The following is an 11,296-nucleotide window of genomic DNA, read 5'->3' on the forward strand; positions in this document are numbered from 1 at the left end:
GCCAGGATTTTAGTTTCCTCATCGGACCCTTTTGAAGGCTATAAAATTTTCGCTTTTTTGTTATTGGGGCCATGTGACGGCTTTTTTTTTTTGCGGGAAGAGATGCTTTTTCCAGTGTTACCATTTTAGGGTTGGTATCCCCTACTGTTGAAAATTTAGAACTTTTTTTTGAGGGTAGGAGTAAAGATTAATCAATTCTGTACTGGATTTTTTTCCCTTTTTTTTCCGTGTTCACCGTATAGCCTAATAATCATGTTATCTTTGTTCTATGGGTCAGTACGATTATGGGGATACCAGACATGAATATTTTTTATTACGTTTTACTAAATTTGCCAAATAAAACCCTAATGTGGGGAAAAATCTATCATTTTTGCATTGCCGTCTTCCAAGTGGCATAACATTTAAATTTTTTTGGCTACAGAGCTGGTTGATGGCTTGTTTTTTGCGGGACTTTGCACCAGTATCATTCTGGAGTACATATGTGTTTTTGAACACTTTTTTATTGCATTTTTTATGGGGTTCAATAGGTATAACTCATAGTTTTTTTTAACGGCGTTAATTATTTAGTTTTATTCTATGGATTGTTACAGACGTGGTGATACTATATATGTGGGGTATGTGTTATGATTTAGACTTGTTTTAGCGTTTTATGTCTCTTTATATGTTTTGGGGCTTATGGGCATTTTTATTGATTTATTACTTAATTTTTTTTTATTGAAAAACACTTTTTTTTTTACTTTTTTACTACTTCCACCATGGGACATGAACAAGCAATCATCTGAACAAGCTCATGCATAGGCTGACACTTTGCTTGTAAGATGAAGTCACAGATCTTTCAGCGATCCTGGGGGAAAGACCCCTGGAAGGCATGTTAGATGCCGCGGTCTCCCCGACCGCGGCGTTTAACAGGTTGAACACCCCCAATCAGAGCTCACTCCAATCGAGGGTGTTACACTGGGGTGCCGTGTTTCCCGATGCCGGTTCGGCTCAGATCTTGAGCTGAACTGGCATCTTTTAGGCACTGCCTTCCCGATCGAGTGTTTTTACTTTTGTGGCATTCTCCGCATGGCACGGTTACACAAGTAGTACCTGAGGGAGTGTTCAGAGCAGTACACCAGCAGATGTATATGCAGCTGTAGGAGGGCAACAACAACCTAGCAGTAGGACTGCTACCACCTCCTTTGGCTTCCCAGGTGCCCACACCCGCCCATACCCGGGCCCTATATGAAGATAGCCGCAGCTTCAGGTTAAAAAAAAAACAGATATACTCACCTCCGGCTTCTTCTCCCTGCGGCTCTGTCTTCTCCTCTTCCGGCCTGCGCATATCACCAAGAGGTGTCTGGGTCACGGCCACATGACGTCATAGTGTTACACACGTGCCAGAAAAGGAGAAGACAGAGCCACGGGGAGAGAAGCCGGAGGTGAGTACAGCTTTTTTTTCCGAAGGGGCTGTTATGTGGACATTTCTCTAAAGGGAGGGGGACTCTGTGCTGTGGACATCTCATTTATGTGGGGCTGTTTCTGCTGTGACCATTTCATTAAAGGTAGGCTCTGGTGTGGGCATTTCTTAAAAGGTAGGCTCTGCTGTGGGCATTTCTTAAAAGGTGGGCTCTGCTGTGGGCATTTCTTTAAACGGGGTTTGTGCAGTGGAAATTTCATTAAAGGGGGCTCTGCCTTTGCCATTTCATTAAAGGGGGGCTCTACTGTGGACATTTTTTTAAAGGGAGGCTTTGCAGTGGCCATTTCATTTGGGCTCTGTTGTGGAGATTTTTGTAAAGATGGGCAAAGGCTACTCCACACTCCAAGAGCCTCTGTCGATCCTGCCTGACAGCGTGTCCTTGTCACGCTTCTTCGATTCGTCCTGCTCTCTCGTCCCGAAGCCGAGGATCCGCTTGTGCACTCTGCATAGATTGTTCACAGATGTTCGGCTTCGGGATCAGAGAGGGGAACAAATTGAAGGACGGCATAAGGGAGAAGTTGCTTTATACCCCAGGTCCATAACACAGTGCAAGTCAGGGAGGAGGCAGTTTAAAGAGGACCTGTCACCCAAATTTTCGGCACTAGGAGCTGCTTACTAAAGCGCCCCCTCATGAATACGTTGGACAGCTTTGCGAGCTGCCCGACAATTACACTGTACCCCGCCGCAGTGTTAGATCCGGAAACCTCCGGTAACGCTATCACTCTAACACTGCAGCGTTTGTTCAAGCACTAGGAGCTGCTTACTTTAGTAAGCAGCAACTAGTGCCTAAAATTTGGGTGACAGGTCCTCTTTAAGCTCTTACTGCTGTAGTTCCTGGGATAGCCAGGAGAGGGAGAGCTCATGCAATAGATTTCAGTGCAGACACGGTCTCTGATTCCTTTTCCCTGTTTTGTTAAGTTTCTTTAGGTTGATCATCATCACAGTGTGGCTGCAGATGTACATATTGCTTTTTGTTCAAAAGAACTCGAAATTTAGAATTTGGACATGTACCATATTACCTCTAAGTACCATAGGAATTGTCACGCATACTCCTGCGACCCATGTCCCAGGTCGCATGCGCACCCATTCTCCTATCTGCTTCCTGGGACCCTCACTGCTTCCCTTAGCTTGCCTCGATCCAGCGCTGGCTCTGGCAATCCAGTGCATGCGTCCCCACCTCCTAGGGCCCGCCGGCTTCCGGAGATTTAAAGGTCCCGCGTGCCGATAATACACGATGGCCGGCCGCCCATTCTGATGAATATCCACACCCTTCCTGTGTCCCTTGCAGGATCTTTGTGCCTCATAGCCTTAAAGAAAGCTTGTTCCTGATGCCCTGTGCTCGTGTTGTAAATTCCCATGCTGCCTTTCCTGACCTTCCTCTATGTCCCCGACTCTGATCCTGTGCTGCCTGTCCTGACCTCCTGCCTGTATCTGACTACGATTCTGCCATAAGACTTTGTACTTCGCCTTGGCCGCCATGATGACAAAGTCGCGCCTGTGGAGAGACCTGGTGGTACCACGCCGCAGCAAGTCCAAACTGCTTTGCGGCGGGCGTGTTGGTTTATGTCATTGGTCCAGTGGATCCACTACCCCTGGTGCCTGACATGAGTGTTTATAGTGTTAATCTTGAGGTACCTTTCTTAAGTAACTTGCAGTGTGTTGGTTGTAATTGTAAATAATCAGACAACAATGTAATTAATAGCTATTTTTTATTTTTGTGCCATGTTTTTAATTGAAAGAAATTGAAGCATCTTTTTGATACTATTTATGTTCTTAAAAGCACCAATGCAAAGACACTATGGCAGTCTAAAGGACTTTTGTAAAACAGGTCTTGGATGGATAATCCGGCTCACCTGGTGCTGCATGGTTCCAAAGGCTGAAGTGCGGACAGCACATCCAAACAGTGAAACTCAAGAAGAATAAAGCAGCAAGTCCACTAAGATGAATTATAAAAACAGCTTCTTTAGTACTTCTTCATAAAACCAGCAGCAACAGCAGTAGCATATCAGAGAGCTCAGGATCCACAGTTCTTACGTGTTTCGAGTCATTCAATGGGAATATCCCTTTAAATAAGAGGATATGTGAAAAATTTGACCTGTCCTTAACCTGTCCCTGTGTCTCTTCCCTAATAAGATGTTTAGCTACAGGACTGCCCCTAAAGGTGGAACATACTGCACCTTGTATCCAGGGCTGCCACTAAAAATGTTTGCATTGGTTCCCACGCCTTATAGAACATGTTAGAAAAAATCACCAGGGTGATGCTAAAGTGCTACAATTTTCTGGCATCGAAAGTGTCATGTTCCTACTTCTAATGCTCCAGTTTATGTAGTCCTACCTACTTATAATATCTAATTTTCTATAGTCCTTTCTTCTGATGCCTACTGTCAGGCACCAGGGGTAGTCGACCCACTGGGCCACCACAGACGATGATGTAGGCCTACACCTGGGACTGGAGTCTAAGTGGTACCCGGTTTTTACCAGAGCAAAGCGGGTTGGGCTTGCTGTGGCGTGGTACCACCAGGTCATTCCATGGGCGTGACTTTGTACAGAATCGTAAAACAAACTCATGGTCAGGGACAGGCAGGAGGTAGAGACAGGCAGCATGGGATCAGAGTCGGGGACGTAGTACAAGGTCAGGACCGGCAGCATGGGATCGAAGTCAATAACAGAACTGCGATCACAACAGGAAATCACAATAACAGCGCAGGGCAGAGGAACAAAGCTTTCTCTGGGACACAAGGCACAAGATCCTACAGAGGCCGGCTATTTAACGGAGGCCGGCTATTATCAGACCACCCAGCTAACCCTCTCCTGCTTTACTTCATATGAAGCACTCTGAGAATTGTCGTCCTACAACAAAAGTAGAATATACAATTAATATTACACAGAATAAAGTGGAATGGACAGTCCCTCTTCTTATGTTATAAACAAATATCATTTTAATAAAAGGGAGGGCATGAACACATTGGGGAAGATCAATTATGGCTTCTCAGGCAGTTTTCTGGTAGAGAAACCATTTGAATCTCCCTATCCATGTCTGTTTTGGAGTTTTTCCGACCCGCATGCCATTATGGATGTGTCATGGCGAGACTATAGCAACTGACTCTGCTAGTCCCGACCATGGGAAAGGGTCAACAGAAAATTGTCAGCACAGCAAAAATTCTGGTGCAAAGTTTAGATCAACTAAAACTATGGGGATTTACTTACCCGGTCCATTCGCGATCCAGCGGCGCGTTCTCTGCGGTGGATTCGGGTCCGGCCGGGATTCACTAAGGCAGTTCCTCCAACGTCCACCAGGTGTTGCTGCTGTGCTGAAGACCATCGGAATGCATTGAAGTTCACCGTCCTATCGTGGGTGAAGGTAAGCGCGTGTCGAGCGACTTTTTTTTTTAAATGCGGCAGTTTTTCCGAATCCGAAGTCCTGTTCCTGTGTGTATCCCGAGGTCCTATTTCCTGAGCGTTTCCAGACGCCTCCGTGTCCCTGTGCGTTTCCAGACGCATCCCAGTGGTCCGTGTCCTGTGGTCCATATCCTGTGGTCCGTATCCTGTGATCCATATCCTGTGGTCCGTGTCCGTATCCTGTGGTCCGTATCCTGTTGTTCCGTATCCTGTGGTCCGTATCCTGTGATTCATATCCTGTGGTCCGTGTCCGTATCCTGTGGTCCATATCCTGTGGTCCGTGTCCGGTGATCCGTTTCCTGTGGTCCGTGTCCGGTGGTCCGTGTCCTGTGGCCCATATCCTGTGGTCCATGTCCAGTGGTCCGTGTCCTGTGGTCCATATCCTGTGGTCTGTATCCTGTGGTCCGTTTCCGGTGGCCCGTATCCTGTGGTCCGTGTCCAGTGGTCCGTATCCTGTGGTCCATATCCTGTGGTCCGTGTTCGGTGGTCCGTATCCTGTGGTCCATGTCCGGTGGTCCGTGTCCTGTGGTCCTTATCCTGTGGTACGTATCCTGTGATCCCCAAGTCTTCCACATCCCTAGGAACTAAGGGGGAGTATGGGAGCGCCTGGATGTGTCCTATATCAAGGTCACTGGCTGGCAGTGTTGCAGCTGTTGGAGATGCAGCAAAGGCTCCCGGGATCCCATTGTTGTTTCTTCAGGAAGTATGCTTTCTGTTCACAGGTTAACGGGATGGATTCCAAGAGACAGTAATGAGGGCTGGTCTTTTGTAAGTTTATCTGGGTAATTGTATAAATGCAAGGATGCTCGAAGGCCTCATGCTCACAAATGTTATGCGCTCTCTTGCCACAAATGGGCCCATGGTCAGTTGTTTGCTGCCCATGTGTCATTAGCATGCAAGTTCTCTGATGACAGTAGAAAAAAAACTATGTGTACAATGGGGTCATAATGTAAAAAACAGCCATGGACAAGAGCCAAGAGAAATTCATGTGGGAATGAGCTAGCTGCAATATCAAAGGTTAGCACCAGCCCACGAACAACATCCATTTGCATGAGGCCTTGACATGTCACATATTACCTGCCATAACTTGCTGTTCCCTTAAGCCTCTGGGTCCTTTCAGGAGTAACAGAAAGAGAAGAATCAATGCTGTCTATGTATTCCTGGCTTAACTGTTAGCGGCTGTTGTACAGAAAAATCCAACAGACTAATTTATTGCCTTGTATCTTGTCTTATCAATGTAAGTGAATCCCTTTCAACACTGAAATGTGACAGGTGGGCTTAATGACCTCTTCATTCTTGATTTCCTACGTGCAGTGGAGAGGTAAATTTGGTTTTGTTGCTGTATCTATGTAATGAGCTTAGTTTTGGTGCTGGAACTATGTAGGAAGCTTGGTTATGGTACTGTATGTATGGAGTAAGCTTTTTCATGATATAATATCTAGGGCTAGTAGGCTTGGTTCTGGTACTGCATTTATGTAGTAAGCATGGTTCTTGTATCAAATCATGGTTCTTGTATCAAATGATATGTTAACTGATGTAAAGAAAGTAGACTACTTTGGGCTAACCTTCTTTATACAGCAGAGGGAAGTGGTCCGGGCAGCAATTGCAGTGCTATGGTCATGAGGACACATCCTTCTTGCACCAACAGCCTTATTAGCTTATCGATTAAACTGTGTTTAGGTTTTTATGTAAACATTATTCTTACTATTTTCATTGTACTCCATTACCAATTACATAATAAATAAATCAAGTCTTTATGATTGGGTTAAAATACATTTTTTATTAGACATAATCTACAAATAACTCAACGTAAACACTGTCAATGTTTAGAGAATTACAGGCAGTCCCCGGGTTACATACAAGATAGGGTCTGTAGGTTTGTAAAATAAATTACCAATATCCAGAGGTCTGTTTGTAACTATGGGTTGTATGTAAGTCGAGTGTTCTTAAGTAGGGGACCGCCTGTATGTTTTTCATATCAAATCCATATATCAGTCATGTGCAATAGAGACTCCACTATTGCTTGACTTGGATGATCCCTAAAAAGTCATTTTCTAATATAAGTATTTCTACCCCATTTTATTGTAACACATAACATACCAGTAAGGTCTCTGGCAGAGAACCTCATAACTGCTCTATATGGATTTGTAAACCCTTGGATTTTCATAAGACTCCATAGTGCCTCCGTATACCTCTATTTTGTTGAGTGACAAAAGTATTCCATATACATTTTATAAAAATTGCCATCCTGTATGATCTCCATATGATGTCTAATACATTTAAAATATTAGAAGGGTTTAACATAAAGTATATGTGACTTCTTGGTCAAGAAGAATCAATCCCTATAAATCAAATAGCAAAAAACTTGGCACTCTGAAAAGTTTCTCTTGATGCAAGGGAAGTTTGATTATATTACATTTCAACAACCGTTTTCTGTAGCTGTGTACACCTTTATGCCGTATGCCTATTTGCTGTTTATCCTCTGTACTACCTGCAATCCAATGCTGAGGAAGGTCTTTAGTGATCAAAACGTTGCACAAGTTGAACTTGGATTGTATCACTCATATAATAAAAATTAACTTGCATTAAAGGAAACCTACCATTTGATTTGATTCATTATGAAGCAAACATACCTTGAGAATGCTGTAGCTACAGTGATGCAGAAGCATATCTTGTTTAATCCCTGTGCTGAGTGGTTTTGCTGATAAAACAATTATAAAATTATGATAATGAAGCTCTGTTGCTTCTGTGGCTGGTTCTCCTAGCACATTAGTTATTCGCTGCTGCACAGGATGATGTAATCCCTGGGTTGTGCCTCCAGGCAGAATAATCAATTGCTGCACCATCCCCCAGCTGCTGTGCCCAGCTCAGGTTGATTAGTCATGTCTTGACTAGGCTCCATGTGCAATGAAAATCTATGTGTGTAATGTGGTTATGTAGGCAGCCAGCCTCACCCAGTTTTCCCAAAATCCTGAATGTTATAATTCAGGAATTAACCAAGATATGATCCTGTATCAGTGTCGCTACAGCATCTCATGGTATGTTTGCTTCATAATGCATCAAATCAAATGGTAGATTTCCTTTTAAAGAAACTTTTTCGGATTGCTGAGATTTTTCCTTTACAAAATGATACAGTTTACATAAATTAAATGTAGTTGTTCTAACAAGACAATGGAAAATATATGTTATATGTCAATCATATTAACTGCAATCTAGAGTGAGAGGCACCTTATACAGTTCTCTGGAGGACATTCGGCAAGTATTTATTGGATGTTCTACTTTTACTTAACATTATTGTTGGCTTAAGAACAATCTGCAATCATAAAATTAATCATACAGATGAGATGAATGATGAGATGGTGATATTATTAGGTTGGTGTTGATGGTGGTTTTAGAATGTCAGTATGAACATATACTTCTCTATATTTTATAATGTTAATCAGTGCAGCAAGCAAATGTTACAGCATAAACTAATTGCGGAGCTTACAGGTAAAGAGGATTTGTAGTGTTATGTGCTATGTTGTCAGGTAACAATAATAATGACTTTTAGTGCTGCGTGTAGTAGAATAAATCTTAATGTGCAGCATAACTTTGCAAAAAGGGATTCATTGGACCAGAACTAGGATGAGTTAAAGATTTCAAAAGTTATGTTTAAAAGTATCAACAGCGGTTACAATCAATGGCTTAAATGATTGTTTTATAGACTTATCAGTGTCCTTGTAACTTTGGACTTTATATTTTGATATGTCATTAATGGGAACTTTGCCTATGTTATTTAACAAGGGGGTATGTTCACTAGAAATGTCCTTTATTGATGATGCTTGATATTTAGATGGTACCCGTTTGTCCATTTTATGGTTGACTTGTTTTGAACTATTTATTGACTCACGTGTGAATACTGGATCTAGATGATTTGTCTTAGATGTAACTTGGCTTCCCTCTTGTAAACTATTGAGTGGCTCAGTAGAGGATACTGGATGCAGCCTTTTCATCTTGGTTGTAGCTTGTTTCACTATCTTGTGGTTTTCCTCTTCTAAACTATTCATTGACTCTGTGGAACATAATAAATCCAACCTTTTTGTCTTCTCATCGCTCATAAAGTCATTTGAATCCTCTTGGTAATTTTCTAAACAGACTGTAGACAATGTCACAGTATTCTTTTCCATGTCTCCATGATCAGATTTCACGTTCAAAGACATGTCCATTAAACTTTCCCCTTGTTTCAAATGATTCAGAAACCCCAAAGAGTCATTGATTTTGTTATGTGAAGCACTTGCAACTGAATCATGTGTCCTGGAAAGGTCCCTTATTAATAGACTTTGAGAGTCTAAGTTTCTATTCTCTAAACATTGTTTTTGATTTAGAGAAGCAATGGACTCCCTATTGGCCTTAGCTTCCTGAAAGTTTTGGTGAGCTTTTTTAATTGTGATCAAAGCCACTTGAGAGGGAACATTTGGTTCTATGCTGAAAGTTGCTCTGTTTGTAACAAATGGTGCAAAACATTTTAAAGTCTCCTCTGGTGCATACAGTTGACAAAGGCTGCCAAATCTGGTTACATTTTTATTTGTTGCCTTTTGACCACTTAAGAGTTTTTTCGTTATTGGACAATAAGGGACATTTCTGACTTCTTCTCTGTCCAAGTGTCCCTGGTTTAAACAATTATAGGGGGTATCTGTATCCTTCTGTGTCATGAGGTTAGATAATATGAGCTCTTCACCAGTATGGCCACCATAATCAACCGTTTCTTTCTCTTCATTTTCCATCATAGAGATGTTCTTGATTTGAGTATGTTCAGATTTCACACATCTTTGCAAGCTATCGCTATTATGAGAAGTTTTGAGCTCTTCATCAGTGCAGTCATTCTGCTGTTTACTTGTATTCTTTAAAATAACATTGTTACACATATGGACATTATCACATTCATGTTCTGCTTCTTGGTTACTACTTTCTGTCTCATTGTTAAAGGTGCATGGATCATTATCATTATTATATAAGTTGCATTTATCTATATTCATGTCAACATTCTGGGTATTGTTATTAGTTATACTCAACATTTGCTCTGTAACCTTATTGTTACTTTCTGCCTTTTCAATGTTGTAGCCACTCATAAGATTCATAGTCTCTTTGGTTCTGTTTGGTTTATTTTCCAGGGTACTTGAATGGATATCAACATTACTGATGCCGTTGGTCTGTAAGTTGTGCAGCCTGCCTATAAAGGCTTCTGTACTTAAATCAAGGTTTTTGGCATGCTGTCCACTTTCATTCTGGAATTGAATATTATTCGCTACCTCTATTTCTCCATTATTAAGAATATGTATGGTATCAGAAGAATTGTCAGTCATGTTTTCAAGTTGCGCTTCATCATTTCTACATAACTGATCTATCCCATCTTCTCTAGTCCTTTGATCTTCCAAATGATTGCTTTTCAGTAATTTTTCCTTGAGGTCTGCAGACTTTAGTTTGTTGTTCCTCTCTAGAGTTGTATTGCTATCTTGCTTCACACTTAGATTTGTGGATTGGCTATCTTCATAAATGAAATCCATCTGTGAATCCATCATCGAAGAATCTGAGATTAAAGTCTTTGGACTATATACTTTCATAGTTATACTCCTAGCACTGGCAGAAGGGATGATATGTTCCTTTAGAGCTGCCCTTCTTGGTTTAGGATGTTCAATACAAGTTGTAGTCATTGTAGTGGTATGTAACACCAGAGCCTGTGCTTCTCTAATACATTTAGTACTTGGAGAAATTTTCACAATATGTTCTCTTGGAACCAATGATGATGGTGCACCCTTTACAGAACATATTGTACAGTTGTCTTCAAACTTCTCTTTCAAAGCAGCAATAACAGTGTTTTTATTGAATATTTTGGACATATTAATTTGTATGTTTTCTGGCTTTGTTTTTTTTTCTTTTTCTTCTACAACAGTAAATTTATATAAAATGGCTTTAACTCTATCCTTCCCATTGCCTTTATTCAGCTGGTTTCTAGTATTATGGAAGTGTAGGTCTTTTTCAGATTTTTCAGCTTTGGTCATTTTTAGCCTTGAAGGGTCTAATTTTTTGACAATACTTCCTGTGGAAACACTACCTGTAGACTGATTTTCCTTGAAAGTTAACTTGCCAACTTCCTTTGGTTTCCTTTGACTGTAAGAGCTGAAATCTGGATGGCCTCAAGACACTTTTGCTATTGCCGAGTTCTTGCTTATTGTGTTGTGTTTTATCTGTCTCATGCTTAAATGTCTTTTCAGTTTTTGTTAGTTTTCTATCATGCGAACATTTCAAATTACTGATGTAGTCAAGTAGACTACTAAGAATAGCCTGTTCACCTGGGTTCCCAACTCTATTGACCTTTTTCTTCAGCAGCAGTAGATCTACTGAGATCCTAACTCCAGGATCTTTTTTGATGCTGTGTAAAAGAAAATGAAGCGACTTTGT

Source organism: Engystomops pustulosus, chromosome 2, assembly GCF_040894005.1.
Source record: "Engystomops pustulosus chromosome 2, aEngPut4.maternal, whole genome shotgun sequence".
In the NCBI taxonomy this organism is placed as follows: domain Eukaryota; kingdom Metazoa; phylum Chordata; class Amphibia; order Anura; family Leptodactylidae; genus Engystomops; species Engystomops pustulosus.